The following is a 20,974-nucleotide window of genomic DNA, read 5'->3' on the forward strand; positions in this document are numbered from 1 at the left end:
TGCTTAAATGACAGTGAAATTAGATGGTAAATGTATTACCAGTTTAAAAGATTATTGTCGCGAAATATCCTGATACCTTGGTAACTGGAAGAAAACCATAATCAAGAGGCTTTTTGTTAGTGATTAACACTTTGTTCCCGGTATGAAGGGCAAATTCATGCAATCATATATATATATATATATATATATATATATATATATATATATATATATATATATATATATATATATATATATATATATATGACTGTGAAATATTTTCTGTTAAAACAGAATTCAATCAAATATAAGGAAGCCCATAGAGACGCCAAAATGTGGAAAAGAGAGGCTATATTTCAGAGACCAAACTGTCTCTCTCCTCAGGCAAATAGTGAATGTGTACAAATAAATAAATAAACAAATAAATATATATATATATATATGTATGTATATATACACAGTATATATATATATATATATATATATATATATATATATATATGTTTGTGTGCGTGTGTGTAAATATGCAACGGCAGTTTCTTCTTCTCCATATTCCTTTGTGTCCCTGTTTACGGCAACGCTTTGAAGAGAAATGGCGAATACAGCCGTCTGCGTGTTATGGACGAGCTTTTGGATAACATGTTTGCAATGTCTTGGGTTGCCACGTCTAGTGCTTTCATTTCACCACAAACCGCGGAAGACATTTCTGAGAGTAAAAACAGGGTTTCATGTCGTGGTATTTGAAATATTTCCTGATTATTTTCCAAGGCACCACATTCGCTCGCTCTCTCTCTCTCTCTCTCTCTCTCTCTCTCTCTCTCTCTCTCTCTCTCTCTCTCTTTCTTGACTTTTTTTTTTATTACCGAAGGTCTGTTTTCGTATTTCATGGTGCATTTTTATCAAAATGTTTCATTCTTCTTTGGATTCAGTCTGTACCGGCAGGAGAATAACAGTCGTTTGGAGAAACGTGAGGTATATAATGGCAAAGCGCTGCAATTTAGACTTTCTTTTTCCACTGTTGAATATTAGTCATTTTCAATCCTTATTCTTTTGTTGATATGTTGGGAAATTCTAATAATTACACGACCGTTCAATTTTCATTAGTTTTCTGTAAAAGAAAACTATTGCGGTGGCTATTTGTTTGTGCGTCCGCTCTTTTTTCTGTCCGCACTCTTCATGTCCGCCCTCAGATCTTAAAACCTACTGAGGCTAGAGGGCTGCAAGTTGGTATGTTGATCATCCACCTTCCAGTCATCAAACATACCAAGTTGCAGCCCTCTAGCCTCAGCAGTTTTTTTTATTTTATTGAAGGTTAAAGTTAGCCATGATCTTGCTTCTGGCAACGATATAGGCCAGGCACCCACCGGGCCATAGTTAAAGTTTCATGGGCCGCGACTCATGCAGCATTATACCGAGACCAAGGAGCGAAGGCAGCTAAACATCAAAAGAATCATAAGAGAGAGAGAGAGAGAGAGAGAGAGAGAGAGAGAGAGAGAGAGAGAGAGAGGTTTGTTGGGGAATATAATCCAAATGGAATGCCCTTTGTATAGTTTTTCTTTTTCTTTTTTTTGTTTGAGAGAGAGAGAGAGAGAGAGAGAGAGAGAGAGAGAGAGAGAGAGAGAGAGAGAGAGAGAGAGAGAGGTGGCTGTTGGGGAATATAACAAATGGAATATTTTTGTATAGTTTTTTTTTTCTTTTTGTTTATTTGAGAGAGAGAGAGAGAGAGAGAGAGAGAGAGAGAGAGAGAGAGAGAGAGAGAGAGAGAGAGAGAGAGAGAGGTGGCTGTTGGGGAATATAACAAATGGAATGCCTTTTGTATAGTTTTTTCTTTTTCTTTTTTGTTTATTTGAGAGAGAGAGAGAGAGAGAGAGAGAGAGAGAGAGAGAGAGAGAGAGAGAGAGAGAGGTGGTTATGGTGGGGAATATAACTTATGGAATACCTTTTGTGTAGCTTTTTTTCTTTTTTTCGTTTGAGAGAGAGAGAGAGAGAGAGAGAGAGAGAGAGAGAGAGAGAGAGAGCTTCTGTCAAGTATCAAAACATCCGGGGAAATAAGCATATCCCTCATAAGATATGTAAAGCTCCCTATTCCCTAGTCTAACTCTAACTACAGACCAAACGCGATGTGTTTTTCTCGTTTCTTCTCTTCAGCATTACGTATTCATAGACGTTGGCTGCGCTCTGATTCTCTTGGGGGAAAAACGTTCTTTATTCTTGATTTAAGAAGAGTTTCTTCATAATGCAGATGACGTCTCAATGCGCAAAAAAATATTTTGTTACGTAAATGTTTTCTTGTAAAAGTAAGGATAATCTTTTTCGTTTTATTTTAAACGTAAATCTTCCAAGTCTTTCAAAGTGATAGTATATCCCTCAAAAGGTCATTTTTACAGTGTTTAAGTCGATCTCTCTCTCTCTCGTTCTCTCTCTCTTGATATGCTATACATATACATAGACACACACACACACACACACACACACACAAATATATATATATATATTCTTATATATATATATATATATATATATACATTATATATGCATATTTATATTCAGTAGTTTTTAAGATGAGGGCGGACAGAACAAGCATGTCATAATATAGCTTTACTGTAAGCTTTAGGAATAAGCTTTAACATATAAGGAATACTTGGTATTACGTAGGGGCATGTCAATACAGCGCTGTATAATATATGATAGAAATAAGCCTGTGGTAAAGGACGTACTCGTTCTCTATATTATGTTTTTCTCTCGGCCCTGTGTTTATGTAATCCGCTCATATATCTTTGTTATATAACATACCATTCTTCTCCTCGTAAATCCACTACGCATATTCTACGGCGTTCAAGTGCTCCTAGGCTTGTATTATGAATCTTCATTATTTTATCATTATTGTCACATGTATTTTTCAATCTACATGCAATCGCTATTTTCAGCCAATCGTGACAACTTGACGTGTTGGGTAAAGTAACGCATTTGCTGACACTTCCCTTTGGGGCAGGTCTGGTTACGACATATCCCGCTTATTTTATTTATTTATTTATTTTTTTTTTTTTGTATATGCCTGTCTGCCGCTCAATTTCGCTCGCTCGCTTTTGTCAAGATGCGGACACACCAAAAGCAGCCTTTCGAGTTGAGCCAGCGAGCAACTGATGGTTACAACGTCACAAGGTTGATATCTGTCCGAAATTTGCTACCAACGAGTTTTTGCCCGCTCTCTTAGAGCATGGGAATCGACTGCTTTCTCATATATGGGAAGCATCAGAGCCTTCTCAGAGTGACAGCTATCTGATCCATAGAAATAACAAGTAAAAAATGGGCCGAAATAATCAAGTTTTCTGTACATCGTATAATCAAGGCCACCGAAAACAGATCTATCGTTCGGTGGTCTCGGTAAAATGCTGTATGAGCCTCGGCCAATGAAGTTTTAACCACGGGCCGGTGGTGGTGGCCCGTGTTATTCGTTGCCAGAAGCACGATTATGGCTATCTTTAACCTTAAATAAAATCAAAACTACTGAGAAGGCTAGAGGGCTGCAACTTGTAATGTTTGATGATTGGAGGGTAGATGATCAACATACCAATTTGCAGCCCTCTAGCCTCAGTAGTTTTTAAGATCTGAGGGCGGACAGAAAAAGTGCGGACGGACTGACAAAGCCGTCACAGTAGTTTTCTATTACAGAAAACTAAAAATCAATCGCCATACTTACTGAATGAGGTAATCTGATAGAATATGAATGAGCATATCATTTACAATTTGAACGGTAGCATAAATAAGGAAGGACGTACTATACAGAACCTTATACAAAATTAATTTTCGTAAATATACCACGAGTATTACCGTAAAGTAAATATTTTTCAACATTAACAATTGTATTGTCATCAATGATATTGGATTAGGAGTATTCACTCTTTCATTTAGAAGACATTGGTGTATTCAGTCTGAAATGACTTCTCTTCAATTCTTCTCGTTATAACTCACTGATGATAGTTCAACCCCAAAAAATATTAGGCATGAAAATATCATTCTCATTTTTAGAGCAAGGTGAGGGGAAACTTGTAAGCAATGACGTAGGCTCGAGAATTCCACCTGTTTCTCTCCCCTTGTGGCTAGCGAATGCTGAGCAAGCGCAGACTATATCCCTTACCTGCCGTCTCACCCCGCCCACCACGCCCATCCCCAACAAAAAGATAAAAAATAAATTCCCACTGTCATCTCTTGGAACAAATGAGGGCTATAAGGCTCGAAATGTTCTCCCCAACTTCATCTCGTTCTCTGTATGCCGGGAATAGACGAGGGTTTTAATAATAATAATAATAATAATAATAATAATAATAATAATAATAATAATAATAATATAAGGGCCAGAACGCTTTTTTCTGCAATGGAAGGAATTTACTACAGTCGGTGAGAACAGAATGAAAGAGAAAAGAAAAACCAATAACGACTGTAAATGCAGCCATTTAAAAATACAGTTATTCAGTTGTTGCAAATAAAAAAGCTTAGTTCCATTAATGCTTCAGTATTCAGCAATGAGTACACACACACACATATATATACGTATATTATATATATATACTCTTACTCTCACATGCGCACACATACACACACGCATATATATATATATATATATATATATATATATATATATATATATATATATATATATATATATATATATATATATATATATATATATATATATATATATATATATATATATATATATATATCATATATACTGAACCGCACACGTACTTGGGGATTATAATAAGTTATGATATAATACTGACACAATCATATCACACTGGCTCAGAACTGGAGTCCCAATAAGTAAGGCCTTTGTAATGAGAGAGTTTACTGATTGGCCGTTTTGCCTTTACAAATGATCACTTCAAGACTTAACAATTGAGAGGAACTGCCAGTTCAGAATCACAACACTTTGGCTGTCACCTCTCAAGTTACATTTTGAATAACATAGGCAATAGCTCTGCTTACACTCGTACGCACAAACGTAGAGAGAGAGAGAGAGAGAGAGAGAGAGAGAGAGAGAAAGGTCGTGCCCTTTCTTGCATTATCTGAAGTAGAGAACCAGAGGACTAATTTTACTTGTCTACTGGCGAGTTTGTTGACAGGAAACCACTAATTAAACGGTGGTTTTGTCAAGATTTACATTTCTGTCTCAAAACAAGGGTCCAAAAAAGTCGGGACAATACAGTGTTCCAACCCATATCCGTGCGTTGGCAACGATATAGGACAGGACACCACCGGACCGTGATTAAAGTTTCACGGACCGTGGCTCATACAGCATTATACCGAGACCACCGAAAGATAGATCTGTTTTCGGTGGCCTTGATTATACGCTGTAGCGGCTGCACAGAAAACCTCGGCGCATTTTGTACTTGTTTGTTTTGTGATGCACCTGACAAAGAGGGTTGGTTTTTAACAGAGGAATGATTCATTATGGGAAATATTCTTGGCGTTCAATCCCAGCCTTATCGGTACCTTCCAGCTAGATCCTATGGGGAAGGTCCGCTTGTGGGTGGTCGATATCGGCTTTGCATTGAGCGCAGGGCACGTTCGCTTCTGGAGGGGTCCTAAAGGACATCTGCTGTGAAAATCATCGGTGAATGTTTACCAATATCGGCGTGGCCATAAGTGCGGGAAAAGAAGGAAGATGATCAATATTAACAGATTTCATGTGTGTGTTTGTGTGTGTGTGTGTGTGTATAAATATACAAATAGCTTATGATCATACCGAACATTTGCATATGCTCTGTAACTGAATTGGTCGTCGAGTCGCTTTCACTGAATTAATTAAAAATATCTCAGTAAAATGGGAGCGTGATTTATGTAAATATCGGAATTTCTTCAACTGTCAAAGATGCGAGCACTCACAAGTAATGTGATTACGGCAATGCCAAAATTCTTTGCCGGTTCTTATTGTAAATAAAGTTCTGTTATATGAAATTATACCAAATATCGAGAAATTAAACTTACGAAATATAAAAACAAATAATAATAATAATAATAATAATAATAATAATAATAATTTCAAACAAGAGTCTTATATTTAATCAGGAGCAATGTTGGGTCAAAGTTGTCTTCTGTCTACAAACTTACCTTTGCAATTTCTATTTCGGCTTCAGTAGCCTGTCTCTAGTGCTTGGCAAATAAAGACAAGGCACGGGTTAAATTATGCCTCAGACTTTCTCTCTAAGCAAAAAGGTGCTTGAAATATTCTCTCTCTCTCTCTCTCTCTCTCTCTCTCTCTCTCAACATGTGAGTGTGAGGGAATCTTTTCAAGTATCTGCCGTGAAAACTGGAATTTGAAAACGTGAATGCCAAGAGTAACGTCAGTAGTATCGTTAATTGGTACTGCTTGGCTTCTAACTGATTTTAGTTTTCTGAAAAGAAAACTATTGTGCCGGCTGTGTCTGTCAGTCCGCATATTTTTCTGTCGGCGCTTTATTCTGTCCGCCCTCAGATCTTAAAAACTACTGAGGCTAGAGGGCCACTAGTGGGTATGTTGATCATCCACCCTCCAATCATCAAACATACCAAATTGCAGTCCTCTAGCCTCAGTAGTTTTTAATTTTATTTAAAGTTGAATTTAGCCATGACTGTGCGTCTGGCATAGCTATGGGTGCCAACAACACAGGCCACCACCGGGACCATAGCTGAAAGTTTCATGGGCCGTGGCTGAGAGTTTCATACAGCATTATACGCTAAACAGAAAACTCGATTGCGCCTGAGAAACTTCAATACATTTTTACTTTTTTATTGACTTGGACATTCTCCGAATGAGAGTTATTTGGAGGTAAGAAACACCTGAGTCCATCTATCTGGCTGTCTATCTATTCCAAAACTAGGAGAATAAGTATGTTGTTTCGTCCGAGACTCTTCACATCAAGAGAGACAAAGCATTCCATTTCGGCATTCCATTTCGGAGAAGACAAGCTGCTACCCTGACGTAAAATAATTTGGTTTAACTTTGAAAACCACTGAATTAGCTATATATTTGCTTTTCAAAAGTCATGCTTAATGACTCTCTTCGTCAAAAAAACAAATAGTGATATAATAAAGTATAAAGGACTGTAATGAGATATCGTGACGGTCTTTGATATTGCTGTAATGTCCTACATATCTCATTTTCGTATTTAGAACCACGGATATTACAGTATATCTAACAAATACCGTTTTACATAACGCCAGCGTTTTATGTAAAGCAATCGGTTTTTTCCCCCGTTTGCTATCCAAAATTAAGTAGCGTTTATCTGGAGAAATCTTTTTCAGTGACAATAATTTTCAATCACAACCAATATAGAAGTCTTAGTGAGAATCTCGGGAGAGTGATGGACCCATATCTTTTTTATTGCTTGACGCTTCAAATCTTTTACGAGCTCATCCTAAACTGTGAAAGTTTACGAGTTTTTCTTTTAACAGCTCGAGAATGGCTTCAGAAAGAGTCGAGGCGTCACTGCAATTAAAATTATACCTGCCCATTGCGTCCTTTAGTTTATGAATCACTTTGATTGCTATCCTCCATAATCTATGAATGAAGTGTTGTGAAAATTTAAGTTACTTTTAGTTTTCTGTAAAAAAAAAAAAAACTATTGTGACGGCTTCGTCTGTCCGTCCGCACTTTTTCTGTCCGCACATTTTCTGTTCGTTCTCAGATCGTAAAAACTACTGAGGCTAGAGGGCTGCAAATTGGGATGTTGATCATCCACCCTCCAATCATCAAACACACCAAATTGCAGCCCTCTAGCTTCAGCAGTTTTTATTTTATTTGAGGTTAAAGTTAGCCATAATCATACTTCTGGCACCGTATAGGTGCCAACAACACAGGCTGAAAGTTTCATAGGCCATGATTTAGAGTCTCATACAGCATTATACGCTGTACAGAAAACTCGATTTTTTACTTGTTTTAAGGTCTGGAAAGAAAGGGGAATTCTTTCCCCACCTACTCTGACTTGGAAGAAGAAGAAGAAGGCTATTGTTATCACCTGATGAGAATATTCCCCTAGATACGACCTTCCTTCCCCTACATACGCGATTTGAGAGAGAAACTCAAAGCATTATCAGTGTTAGCCTTCAGTGCAGTTACCTTTTATTTCTTTTATTTATCATCTCGCCATTGCCTGTTTGGCTTCCTGTCTTGTAATTATTTTTATATTATGGTTGTTGTTGTAGTTGTAAGAAATAAGACTTAGGAACTGAATAAATATTGCTTAATAAAAATTCATACATCAGACTACAGATTAAAAAAAAAAAAAATTAAGTTCATCCCTTTGTATGCTCTCTCTCTCTCTCTCTCTCTCTCTCTCTCTCTCTCTCTCTCTCTCTCTCTCTCTCTCTCTTTCATTGTACTGTAGAGGCATAGTAACCAGGAAGTGTAGGACATCCAGACAGAGATCAACATTTTCAATAGCCATTCCGCCAACTAAAATTGGCAATAATGTATATTATAATTAGAGATACGCCACTAAAATCTACTTGAGCATCCTAAAACGGCCGTAAGAGGCAATAGCAGTTTCAGAACTAATGAAAGTAAATGTTCTTCTCCTCATATAAGTCTTATTATATTTCGTTCCAGCTTTTACCGATTTTCTCACAAAGATTGAACTTTAAATCTGAGTTTATTGTTTCACAATTACTCTGCAGATAAGTGCGATAAACTTTGAATTAAAGATATGCAGAGTGTATTTGTTAACTACGAGAGAGAGAGAGAGAGAGAGAGAGAGAGAGAGAGAGAGAGAGAGAGAGAGAGAGAGAGAGAGAGAGAGAGAGAGATTGGATTTCAATTTGCCTAGATGTCTGTGACTAGGTATTTATTGGTAAACAAAAAAGGGGAAAAATAAAAAAAAAAATGCTTTATCCGTTCTGCATAACAGAATGGATAAAGCTTTGACCTTCGCTCGACCCTGGTGTTCTCGGACGCTCGGAATAAACAACTGTGTCATATCTGGTTGAGGGGATTCGCAGGAATGAATGTCAGGTGGCGTTATGTCTTGCTGTGTAAACTGGGTCGACGTCGTGGAGCTGGATTCCATGTCGCCTTTGTTTCAAGGCGTCTTTAACCGAACATAAAAGAAATAATTTTTAAGGATTTCATCTGTGGAGCCTGAAGGCGTTTGGAAGCGTTCATTTTCTTTCTACCTTGTTCCATTTATATGATGTATATCAGTGGTTTTTTAACCTTTTTATTACCACGCCCCCTCTCAGAGTTGGTCCTTCCCTCCACGCCCCCCCACCCTCGCATCCATAATTAAAATTCCCTCCCAGATTTAAAGGAAAATAAAGCATAAAAGAGGAAGAGAACGGCTGAGATACTTGACACTGCTTCTTTGCGACTCTTGTTAAGAGGATAAGGAATAAAATTAGAGAACGTTTTTATTTTTCCCTAGGGCTCGCAACCCCCTTGGAAATTGCTGACGCCCGCCCAGGGAGGCGCGCGCGCCCCACAGGTTAAGAACCACTGATGTATATTTTCATTTGAAAAGTTAACGTTCTGGTTGTGTTGTCATTTTTGTAAGATTTTTGTAGCAACTGCAGTCCCTCTTTCATAAATGCTTATCTGAGCTTTTGTTATCGTGGGGGGAAATTAAATGAATGTTTATGAAATTACTATTGAGAATAATAAGCGAGTAAAGTAGAAATGAACGGATATTATTAGTGCAATGTGGACCAAGATATCTGTATATATCATATACGGTAATGATAATGTCTTGCTTTTAATAATTATAGAGGATTAAAGCTCTATCCTTTCAAATTGTCAAATTTTCTAGTATGATATAATTATTTCCTAAATGTTAATACTTTTTTTAATTTTCTGAATTGGTATTTAGGACGCAAAGTCATTTTCAGATATGTTTTTAGTAGAAGTTAACATTGATAGTTTATTTTAAAAATTATTCATCTTATTATCTTCTCAACTAAAGATAGGCTGATAATGTACGCCTGTCTTTAGTTGAGAATAATAAGACAAATGACCTTTTTTAATTAAACTATTTGTTACTTTAAACATATCTGAAAAGAAAATGGACCCATTTGTAGCATTCCCAGTCGCATATTCATTTCTCTCCTGAAGCAGTCCTGACATTAGGGAGGCAGGGTTCTCCAAAGTCTTCTTCATCCCTGAAATATGGGTCTGGTCATTTACTTTATGTGACACATCTTTTTTGGTTTCCCACTCTACAGAATTTTCTGTTTGTTGATTGTGTGTTTCTCTGACAGTCTTTCAACAGAGGAATCTTCTATGTGGAGTTCGTGAGTTCTGAACATATTACACTACTTTGTACCTTTTTTTTGTGTTAATTTGTCTTTGGCATGATGCAGTGAGACAGAATCCTTGGTAAAGCTGCTGGGTATTGCTCCTTTTCATGAAGTGGGCTTGCAGAAATTCTTTGTGTCAGAAGTGTTGGATGTTGTGGCCATCTGTTCAGTAATACCCCACTGGCTGTTCTGAACCTCACCTGCAGCAAAGTCTTAATCATTAAAAATACTACAGTTGCAAGGGGATATTTCTTTATGCCAAAAGACATTAACTGCGTAAGTCAAAACTGCATCCCTTAGATTTCTCTTCACACACTTGACCAATCTGAAAAATTGTCACGACACAATCGGGCTGTTCCAGGCTTTAACTTAGGTGTGAAATGGAAAGCCAGTGCGGTGATGGTTACGTGGCTTGGTCTGTTCGTTTCGATGAAATCTAGAGAATTTGTGTGAGATGAATGGCCATCCAGTATGAGAGCACTAGATCATTGCCTAAAGATTTTGTATGGTTTAGGGAGCCTCTGAGAATGTCTAGTTGCACACAGCCCGTGGAAGCAGTAAAAAGAAAAGGAATTGGCTTCATTCAAACCTTTGAGAATAAAAGTAATAGTAGGATATCACTGACTACAGTAGTCATGCAGAACAGCCCCGTTTCAACGCTGAATGACCTCATAGGTCCCAGCGCTAGCCTTCTGGCCTAAACTTTGTATTCTATTCTGTAACCTATAAAGAGACAAATCTGTATAGGTAAAGAAATGTTTACCGTTTTTTCCATCATTCCCAATTCCTCCATTCCATTCCCAAGTCACAAGCATATCGTCCATTCATGAAATATTGGCGGAGAAAAATCGCAGGTTGATCGAAGCGAGTTTAGGGGCAATCAAGTCTCTTGCATTTTTAAGCGGCACATATTGCAGCTGATATTGCCAGTTTCCGAAAGAGACTTTCAAGCTCCTGTAACCATCAGCGAGTCAGCGGTCTCTCGCTTCATGTATTCGCTTCCAGAGTCTATTAATGGATGCAATCAGTGAATCTATCACACAGAATATTCTAGATGACGACCGATTTCATGTTTCCCCTCTTCATAATCTTACGCCTCCCTTCTCATTCTAGTACTTCTCATCCAGCTCCTCCTCTTCCTCCTTCTTCTTCTTCTTCTTCTTCTTCTTCTTCTTCTTCTTCTTCTTCTTCTTCATCCTAAGCTTCCCTTCTCATTCTTCTTCTCCTCCTCCAACTCTTCTTCTTCTTCTTCTTCTTCTTCTTCTTCTTCTTCTTCTTCTTCTTCTTCTTCTTCTTCTTGCAGACCTGTCATATTTTCAGATGGTTCATTTTAACTTTTTTTTTCCCCCCCCTCTCGAGGCTTCCGAGATGATTGGATTGCTTTAAATGAAGGTGCGGAAGAGAAATGGAAAATGCCAAGACTGGGTTTTATTTCTATTTTTGTTTTTGTGGCAAAGGAGAGATGGTAAAAAAAAAAAATTTGGGGGGGGGCGACTTAAAGCCGCTGTGAAATGTAAGATGCTGGCAAAAGTCTTCATTAAATATTGGATGTACTTCTTAATCTACTTCTTCCTTCTGGAAGACAGTAAAATGAAGAAAATAATAACTCTACGATAAATCGTAAATATTGTCAACTGGATGATAAATATTTCTAACTGGATGATAAATATTCTTGACTGGATGATAAATATTTTTAACTGGGTGATAAATGTTTTTAACTGGATGATAAATAATTCTGACCGGACGATAAATATTTTCAACTGGATGATAAATATTTCTGACTGGATGATAAATATTTCTAAGTGAATGATAAATATTTTAACTGGATGATAAATATTTCTAACTGGATGATAAATATTTTTGACTGGATGATAAATATTTCTGACTGGATGATAAATATTTTTGACTGGGTGATAAATATTTTTGACTAGGTGATAATTTCTAACTGGATGATAAATATTTCCAGTATTCGTACATTCTCCTTCCATAAAACCTCGTCGGATGTTGTAAAGATGATTGTCATCTAGCAGACGCTACGGGGTAGTGCCATCAATGCACCTCAAGTGTCCCGTGTGCGGGCAGCCTTAAGGTTATCAATCCACGAAGATACTATTTTGACCTTTCTACGAAATGAGCGTAATTACGGTTATCTCCAAGTTTACCCGTTCTAAATTTGTCACATAATTATCTGAATCTATAGATAAGGTTTTAGTAAGCCATAAATAAAATGTATATGAGGTCTCCAAGAATCTGGAAAATATAAAAAACAAATATGTTTTTGGAGAGACTATCTTCCTCTCATTCAGACAGAAACGGGACAATGGGCTCTCCGGCAGAAAATAAATATAATTACTTGTTTCGGTATTCCTGATAGTAACAATAGAAGTATCTATTTTTGATATCTGTATTTTAATCAATTAATCAGCCTCCCTTTGACAGTATCGGTTCCCGTTGGCAATTCTAATAAATGAAACTGAGTATTTTGTATTGCACTGAAACGGCTGCAAGGCACTCTGCCTAATCTAATTTGCTTTGACGGATATCATACGAACGAAAAAAGAAGAAAAAAAAATTGAAGCAAGTTTTCATAGCAACTTTTCTATAATTTCTAAGAAAACCAAAGTACACACACATATACCTGTCGAATTTAAATAAGTTTATCAGAGCTGGAACAGACTCATCCTCACCATCGTAGCTAAGAGGGAAATCATTTTCATTTCCTTTAGGTTGAAGTATACATACAGAATCTACTGGTCACTTTCCACCAGATACTTAAGTAACTTCAATAACCACAATACCCTCTAAACATCTCGATTCCTGCTTTGGACGTCTGAATAACCTTCTCTGGATCTCCGGCTCTGCAGTGACAAGCTCGTCCAGAAATTAAGTCGTTTTTCTGTAACGGAGAGAGTGGTTGCAGAGTACAGACGTTAAATAAAAAAAAGAACATTGCTTACCTCGTACTCAAACCACCGAGTCCCGGATGCAAATTCCTGAGATGTATGCCAGTATTGCACCAGCCCCGTTTTTTTTCCCATGTCCTTAGGTTAGGTTAAGTTGGATTAGTTTAACTTCTGATTACCTCTGATAATTTGGGTGTGGGAAACATAATTTGCAAGGAAATTCTAAGGTTAGTTTTTAAGATATGGCGTCCCGCTTTTTTCAGGGAAAGGTCTCGATACTCGGTTACATTTCGGGAAAATGCTTCCTAGATGAACCTCCCGTGTATAAAACTCAACGAAATTAGCCGCTACATTAACAAAACGAAATCACATCAGTAGCGTGTTCAACTCTCTTAAACACCATTCCATGTTTACTTTATTAATGATAGATAATTAGCATTATAGCAGAAATGTGAAAAGAATGATTATAGGAAACATTCTCACATTTTGAAACAGGTCGGGAACATCATCGTGGCCAGCACGCAGTCAATAAAGAACGACGCTCATGTACATACGCCGGGGTTTCATGTTCTTCCTAAGAGATCTTATGTACCAAATGCACAAACACTCATCTTCAGCTCATGAAATATTAACCAAAGGAATTCAGATTGGAAAGCGATGAGTTCAGTGGGTAATCAACCTTTTTGTATTTCTATGGAAAAATATTGCAACTTTCATTTGGCTGTTGAGAGATTGCTTTAGCTTATCCAATATATATATATATTTTTTTAGTAGTGGGCTTTTATGTCATGAATTCGCTTTTGGAACCGATTAATGCAGTAATCTGTATTCTTTATACATTATATATATATATATATATATATATATATATATATATATATATATATATATATATATATATATATATATATATATATGCATATAACTTTAACCTTAAATAAAATAAAAACTACCGAGGCTAGACGGCTGCAATTTGGTATGTTTGATGATTGAAGGGTGGATGATCAACATACCAATTTGCAGCCCTCTAGCCTCAGTAGTTTTTTAAGATCTGAGGACGGACAGAAAAAGTGCGGACGGACAGACAAATAGCCATCTTAATGGTTTTCTTTTACAGAAAACTAAAAATAAAGCAAACACTTGAATCCGCCATGAAATGCGAAAGAAGCCGAGCGAGGATTTTGCTTTTCAGAGTGAGTGTTCCCCTTGAACAGATCTTTTCAGAGGGAAGTCTGGAGGTAAATGGAAATTTGGGATGAATGAGAGACACCAATAAATGAAAGACACCTGGGAAAACGAAGACATTGCTAAATCCCGTGACAAATAAGTAAAAACTGATCTCTCTCTCTCTCTCTCTCTCTCTCTCTCTCTCTCTCTCTCTCTCTCTCTCTCTCTCTCTCTCTCAATATATCATCACTCTCTTTATTATACTATGTAAATTCAGGAATTATGTTGTAAAGAGTGAAAAAGCAGTATTTACGTCCATTCTTCTTCAGTTCAGGAGGAAAAATCAAGAGTCTTTCATAAGAAGGAATCATCAGTGGCACTGCTATAGAGAGTGTTTTTCGACATGAACTTCAAGAATTTTCGCGTTCTTCTTGAAACTTAATTTTAAAACGTCTGTGATTCGTTTGCGTTGTTATTCGTGTTGGCTTTCTTTTATTTATTGATAACTGCAATTCTAAATAATTAGGCACCAGGGGATGGCACAGTCATTTTTGGGGAGACATCCGCCCTCCTCCTGCAAACCTGTTTGTCCGACCCAGGTAGGGGAGACAGCAGGCTCCGGGTTCCAGCGCGCGCTATCAAGGTCGTAATAATAATAATAATAATAATAATAATAATAAAATTGATGCAAACTCCAGGACATAAAGTTCTGATCCCAGTACACGAAAAATGAATGTCAGGTAGATTAACAAGAGAATTTGAAGTGAACCAAAGGAATCATTTTAATCTCAAAATGGCTAATATTAATTAAAAGTCAAAAAGAACCAGGGACAGCAACATTCCAAACCAAACATTGCAGCTAACTTTCAATTTATAACCATTCATATCGCGACACTTGAAAACTTTATTTTTTGAGAAGGTTCTTCATTAATTTCCGATTTCATATCAAAAATACACACGTAGGCGTTCCAATAATGTTGTAATGTTGAGGGATAGGATATAGCCCACTGAAAATTTGATGTAAATAATATCGAAAAAGTATAATACTTCAAGCATTTGATATATATACAGTAAAGAATTTTATTTATAATCCTGATATAACCCCTGATGCAAATGTAATGATAAATTGAATATAAAATTAGTTTGTTGTGACCAGCTAAACCTCGGGTTTTAAGAAATAACATTTGAATGACTATCAAAACACGTTCAGTTTGCAGCGCCATGATTCAAACCAGTCTTTCGATTCTTAAGAGTCACCAGGACAGTAAGTCTGACATGTGAATCTTTTTATCTTTTGTTTTGGAGTCTGATATTAGGGATGGCCCAATTAACCACTCTCCCCTGAACCATAGGAATCATAATCTCGCCTTTAAAAGAAAAGGAATTACAAAAAGCAGATTTCCAATTCCAGAGACGAAGCGATGAATGGAATGCGCTTGTTAGCTGACCTTTACGATTTTAATTGAAACGGGTTTTTAAGCTTAGCCACTCAAGCGCCAGTAGAAGAGGGACAGGAATGGTTGTTTGGGTGTAGGGATGGTTGTTTGGGTGTAGGCAGGAGGTTACGACGCTTCAAATATGATATAGGTAAAGAAAGATACAGAATGTTAAGCCCAAAGCGCGCGAATGAGAATCAGTTACCTGACACTGTATTAATCACAGGCAAAAAAAGTGATGAAATCGTAAAATTGGTAGTAAAGCCCACCCACAAGAGACAGATATGGAGGTCAGGGGACACAAAGGAAGGTATAGGGCGTAGGGCTTTGCTCCGCAACCTGATAAATTATGATGAAAACGAAAAGCAAAAGTAGGAGAATTTCTCAATCAGTATAGAAAGCAAGTGCTATTGTAATACGCACAACGCTAACCATCCCTGAAGAGATAGACACTGGCACTTCTTCAAGCAATACAATTTGAAGACAGATAGCAAATGTATCCACTCAGAGGTTAACACAATTCTTCTTTGTGGGTAACGGGCTGAAATCAAAACTACTGAGGCTAGGGCTGCAATTTAGTGTTTGATGGCTGGAGGGTGGATGATCAACATACCAATCTGCAGCCATCTAGCCTCAGTAGTTTTTAAGATCTGAGGGCGGACGGACAACAAATAACCATTTCAATACTTTTCTTTTACTACAGAAAAATAAAAAGATGAAAAGCATATTCTTGTTTCTGGTGATGGCAGAGATTCATTCTTCGTCCCGAACAGAGGAATTTCCGTAATCGTGAAACAAAGATAAATCCTTTTCATTCTCAGGACACGCAATCACACGCGCAGCACCGTGTGAGATAATGAAAATCTTCAAAAGCAAGCCGCTATCTTTCTCGGTTGCATGCTGGCCGGCTTGCGCGTGAAGTCTGTAATTTTGCATATGATCTTCGATGTTTATGTTTTTGTTCTGGTTTATTAGCCCCTTCTTTATTGAGGAGTCGCATCAGAGAATTCTCTTTTTTGAAATAGACAACAAGAGAGGAATCCTTACTTATTAGTTTTCGTCGATCTATTATTATTATTTTGTGTGTGTGTGTGTGTGTGTGTGTGTGTGTATTAGTGAACAAAGGTTTCGATAAAAGAAAGTTTGTATATCAGCTTAATATAAAAATCAAAAGACAGTAAAAAATATTATGAACGCATACATTTTCTTCCATTTTTAGTTTTCTGTAAAAGAAAACTATTGTGCCGGTTTTGTCTGTCCGTCCTCCCTCAGAGCTTGAAAACTACTAGACTGCAAATTGGTATGTTGGCTCAACCCTCCAATCATCAAACATGTTGAGCCTAGCCTCAGTAGTTTTTTATTTTATTTAAGGTTAAAGTTAGCCATAATCGTGCTTCTGGCAATGATATAGGCCAGGCCACCACCGGTCTTGGTGAAGTTTTATGGGCCGTGGCTCTTACAACTACTATACAGAGACCACCGAAAGATTGATCTGTTTTCGATGGCCTTGATTATACGCTGTACCGGCTGTACAGAAAACTCGGTTGCGCCGAAGAAACTTCGGCGCAATATTTTACTTGTTTTTTTTTCCGCCGCATTGTGTTTTTAGGTATTATATTTTTATCAACATTCATTTTCTTCACATTAGGAACCCAATCGTAAGCAGGGAGCCAATTGAAACTGGTACAGAGACTCACTCTCTTATTAAACCCTGTACAATGACTGCACGACTGCGTCGCTTTGAAGATGTTCCTTCGGCCCCTAGCTGCAACCCCTTTCGTTTCTTTTACTGTACCTCCTCTCATATTCTCTTTCTTCCGTCTTACTTTCCACTCTCTCCTAACAACTGATTCATAGTGCAACTGCTTTGAGGTTTTCCTCCTGTTACACCTTTCAGACCTTTTACTGTCAATTTCCGTTTCAGCGCTGAATGACCTCATAGGTCCCAGGTGCTTGGCCTTTGGCCTAAATTCTATATTCAGTTCAACTACAGAGCGTGGACATCTAGTGCACCTTTTCTATGAGAGACTGTTTCATTTTATCTTTAGATTTGAATATTTTCTCTTAGAGTTTTCTTTGCATTGTGTTTTGATAGTGACCCCCAATTTATGTATGATTTTGTCTGCGCAAGTCAAGCCAAGGGTATATTGAACCGGAGAGAAATAATCTATGAGATGAGTCTGAAAAGTGCCGGCGTGGTTACAGCTGGCAAATGGGAATGCAATGCTACATATCAAATGGGAAATATGACTTCACGGGAGTTCCCGGAATGTCAGTTTAATGGATTTTCGATGACCATCTCTCTCTCATGTGGGAAGACCCTCAAACTCTCCGAATCGTTTTCTTACTGGGCAGTGGCGTCGCTATGGGGGGCCAGGGGGTCGCCCCCCAACCCAGTCAGATGCTTGTGCCCCCCCCCCGCAACAAATGGCCCCCCAAGTTGAAATTCCCTTCGTAGCTAAACTTTCACTCTTACAGTGTTTGATACATTTGCATGTAGTAAGAGATGAAAATTCATTGAAAACTGAGATCTATAATTTCAAATACAGGTTCACTATTACTAATACTATTATTTTCCTTCATTCACACGGATACATAGATTCGAGAATAGTATACTTTACTAATTACAGAACTGGTACTTTAGTTGTGTGTCATTTTCTTGGCCCCATCCAGGCTCCCCCACGTCACTGCTACTGGGAGACCGATCTCGCGTAATATTTGTGAAAAAAGGATTGGTATGTTTTCTCGACAAATTTCTGAAGAATTTATGTGCAAAAATTTTGAACGTTGCACGTTAACGAATGCATGTGAAATTCATTGCAATGAAGACTGTGATAGAGGTTATACTGCACTCCGATAAAAAAAAAAAGTACGGACAGAAAAGTGCGGACGGGCAGACAAAGCCAGCACAATAGTTTTCTTTTACAGAAAATTCAACCATCACAAAAATTATCATCATCCAGTTTCACTGTTCTCTTTTTGGCTTCCTTTATCAACTGCAAGCAGTTTATTCGACATAATGGTACTGAGACTGCATTACTCATTACATTAAGTAATTTCTGGCTGGTTAGACATCCCTGTTTATTCCAGGTAATATTAAATAATTGCCAGTAAACAGTTTGACAAATCAGATTGTCAAACATTTTCTGCTGCTGCTACTGTAATCATGAATGCCTTTTAATCATTAATATTAACAGGTAATATTAGAATCTCTAATATTTGAACATTATCTTAATCTTGGAGTAAAAACATTGTACAGGAACTTCTGAATATGGTTCCCATGAGTAGATTTTCGTGCAGTGTGATAAACAGAAAACAATAAACATGAAGCCTATTTCGGCTCATTTGCGCTCATTTACACACACACACACACACACACACACACACACACACATATATATATATATATATATATATATATATATATATATATATATATATATACACACACACACACATATTAGAGTAGACACACTGATAATAATTATATGCAGACCTCTGCAAACCTTTTTATTTTTACAAATGTTCATTGAGATGATTTAGCCAAGACAAAATTCATGACAATCATGCGGCACCCCTGGGCACTGTCTGTGGCAGCCCAAGGTGCCACGGCACCCAGTTTGAGAATCACTGACTGTAGAAGCCACCGGCGACAAGCGTTCTGCATCTCCTACGAAAACATGCAATCTGGAGCTATGCGGATGAGAACAAGCGCAAGTACACTTATCTGCGTCGTCCATAAAGCTTCGCAATAAAACTCATACGTCGAGTGAAACGTTTGTCTGCGGTAATAGCGCGTTGGGAGGATTCCTCGTTAAGTTGGGTTAATTACACCTATACGGGTAGTCTGATTACTCCTTCCTTGCGCATCACCCAGCAAATATATTCTCTCTCTCTCTCTCTCTCTCTCTCTCTCTCTCTCTCTCTCTCTCTCTCTGAGAAGATACATTCTCTCTCTCTCTCTCTCTCTCTCTGGGAAGAGATTTCTCACTTTGCATTACATCTCGTGAAAACTAGTCTCCATTGATCTCTCTCTCTCTCTCTCTCTCTCTCTCTCTCTCTCTCTCTCTCTCTCTCTGGGAAGAGATTTCTCACTTTGCATTACATCTCGTGAAAACTAGTCTCCATTGATGTCTCTCTCTCTCTCTCTCTCTCTCTCTCTCTCTCTCTCTCTCTCTCTCTCTCTCTCTCTCTCTCAACCAACCAACCCAGGAAGGTATCTATGTTTAACTTTTATGATTTCTCTTATTAGTTTTCTTTCGAAGACTGACTTTTAGATTGGATATTAAACGTCATTTTGCAGCAAATGTTTCCTCAAAAGAACTGCGTGATCTGTACAACTTACAGAATATCTGACGTTTACACTATCAGCTCCAAAGCCATCCCTATGATTCGTTCTGAGAAGTTCTGTATTTAACAGATAAATTCTTTCTCAACAATCACGTGAGGCACAGTGGTTCTTAATCTTTTTTTTCTTTTAGTGATGTAATAATTCCCGTGGCACGCCTTCTTCACCATCCCACCATGTCGCGTGAATTAACTTCTTATTTAATGAATAAAATTATTATCCATACTATATATTATATATACATTTTAATAGAGTAGACACACTGATTATAATTATATGAAGACTTCTGCAAACTTTTTTTTTTTTTACAATGTTAATTGAGATGATCTAGCCAAGACCAAATTCAAGGCAATCTTGTGGCACCCCAGGGTGCCCGGCGCCCAGTTTGAGGATTACTGAGTCGTAAGATTTAAACCTATACAGTGTGACAGATTCAACACCAACTCAGGGGCCGAAATAGTACAGATAAAATAGAATAACCATGAAATACAATATAAGTATGTTAAAGAGACATCTTCGTATTAATTTACTAAGCAATAAAATACAAACTTCAAAGAATTACCTGCAACTTCAGAGCATCTAATTAGGTCATGAAGAAATTACTTTAAACGTCAACTAACTCAGCAATAAGAACCCCACATAAACACAGTATGGAAGCGAACCCTTTACTCGGCCCTGGCATGAAATAATGAGAATAAAACAGTAAGCAAGCGAGCCCGAGAAAAAGAGAAGACGAGAGAGAGAGAGAGAGAGAGAGAGAGAGAGAGAGAGAGAGAGAGAGAGAGAGAGAATGAACACTTGACATAACAACCCGTGTGAGAGTCGCGCCAAGAACTACGTTTTCTTCCATAATGATGAACAGCAGGACACTT

This window comes from Macrobrachium rosenbergii, chromosome 32, assembly GCF_040412425.1.
Source record: "Macrobrachium rosenbergii isolate ZJJX-2024 chromosome 32, ASM4041242v1, whole genome shotgun sequence".
Taxonomy (NCBI): domain Eukaryota; kingdom Metazoa; phylum Arthropoda; class Malacostraca; order Decapoda; family Palaemonidae; genus Macrobrachium; species Macrobrachium rosenbergii.